Below are 1,548 nucleotides of genomic sequence, written 5' to 3'. Positions count from 1 at the left end.
GTATTTCATGAGCGTTTCTGAATTGAGGCTGGGCTGTAAGTTTTCTTGGATCATTTGGTAATTGCATCATTTCTTGGCAATGTCTCATACCACACGAGGTGAGGTGAAGCAATTGCCCAAATAATAACACTGTTGGAAAAATATGAGGATAATGGAAGCACAGTGGGTTTGAGGGTTTATTTGGATCCAGTTGCAGTTGCCCTGGTTCAGTAGGCATCACTCACAGCTCTCAGTTTTGTCAGCCTGACTTCCAAATAAGTAATTATTACAAGAAATATATATATATTCAAGAACATGTGCGGTGTCGCACCCAGCTCCACAATGTGAAATGCACTCCGCCAATGGCAGTCTTTTGTTAGATTTAGTAAAATGACTAATGGAACTTAACATCTGCGTTAGAGGGAACGACAAAAAGAGAGACTGAGGTTAGATTTAGGAAGAGCAGCTAGATGATTAGAAAAATTGTAAAGCAAATTACAAGGTGCTGGGCGGCACTTTTAACATTTGTTTACGTATATTTACAAGTTATGTAACTGTAATGCAATTTCAGAACGTCTTTTCCAGCATCGGAAGAGATATGAATTTAGAGGGTGGAGCTTTTTCTTTGCGAGCTTCGGGGGAGCTTGGCTAGGGACGCTGTGAATTTGCCCCAGTTTAAGAGACTGAAACCCAGACCAGGAGCGAAGTGGGTGGAGTTTAGAGACAACCATCTTATTTTCTACTGGCTAGGTTTATGTGGCGATTTGCAAAGAAACAAATAGTGCTGAGGAAAATCATCTACAAGGTTCCCTGGTGGTCTAGTGGTTAGGATTCGGCGCTCTCACCGCCGCGGCCCGGGTTCGATTCCCGGTCAGGGAACATATCTCCACTTTTTTTTCACCCCGGCAATCGAAAAATCGTGTTTGGTGGTGGTTGCTCTTTTTATCAATCATAAAAATTCCATCGGTTTTTAAATGTTATCTAATCTAAGATGTACTTTTGTGTGTGTGTTTTTCTTTTTTTATTTAAGATTTAAAATATCCCGTACCTATTTACATGTATTATTTACATTTAAATAAACAACATAAAGATCTCTGATTCTAAAATACTCTATATTTGTTCAAAAATTTGCTAAGTCACTTCTAAAATTGCATTTTCCAGGTTTCGAAGATAATTTGGATGTGTATAGAAGCAATAATTTTTTTAAGTCTTTGTTTAATCTTGAGCTTTGTCTGACTACCTAAAGGAGGGATTGTATCTATTTTGCATCATGCTTAGAGACAAGTTCTATATTTTCAAGATTATGTGCTTTGTAGATTATTTGTGTATATCAGAGTTGTTCCTATCCTGTTTTACTTTATAAATCTAAGATTTTTTTATGATAAATTGTTTGTTAGTTACCAAATAGCTGGTTCATTATATTTTCTCTTAATAAGCCTAACTCATTTTAGTTCTTATATCTATGTTTTAAATTTTCTCTAAGATTCACACAAATATGGCAAATTTCTTTCATCCAGTGTGTCAATTCCAAGTATGTAAATATTATAGGCTTCTCAAAAAATGAAGTTA

The 1,548-nt window shown here is 36.0% G+C and overlaps 1 non-coding gene across 1 annotated transcript; it reads left to right on the top strand.

Annotated features, from left to right (window-relative positions):
* Positions 1-786: 786 nt before the first annotated feature.
* On the top strand, positions 787-858 carry TRNAE-CUC (transfer RNA glutamic acid (anticodon CUC)). Its single transcript has one exon. It is a non-coding gene; the product is annotated as a tRNA-Glu (tRNA).
* Positions 859-1,548: the final 690 nt, after the last annotated feature.

This window comes from Pteropus medius, unplaced genomic scaffold, assembly GCF_902729225.1.
Source record: "Pteropus medius unplaced genomic scaffold, Ma_sr-lr_union100, whole genome shotgun sequence".
Lineage (NCBI taxonomy): Eukaryota > Metazoa > Chordata > Mammalia > Chiroptera > Pteropodidae > Pteropus > Pteropus medius.
The sequence above is the reverse complement of the archived record's forward strand: the minus strand, read 5'-3'. Positions and strand labels throughout refer to the sequence as shown.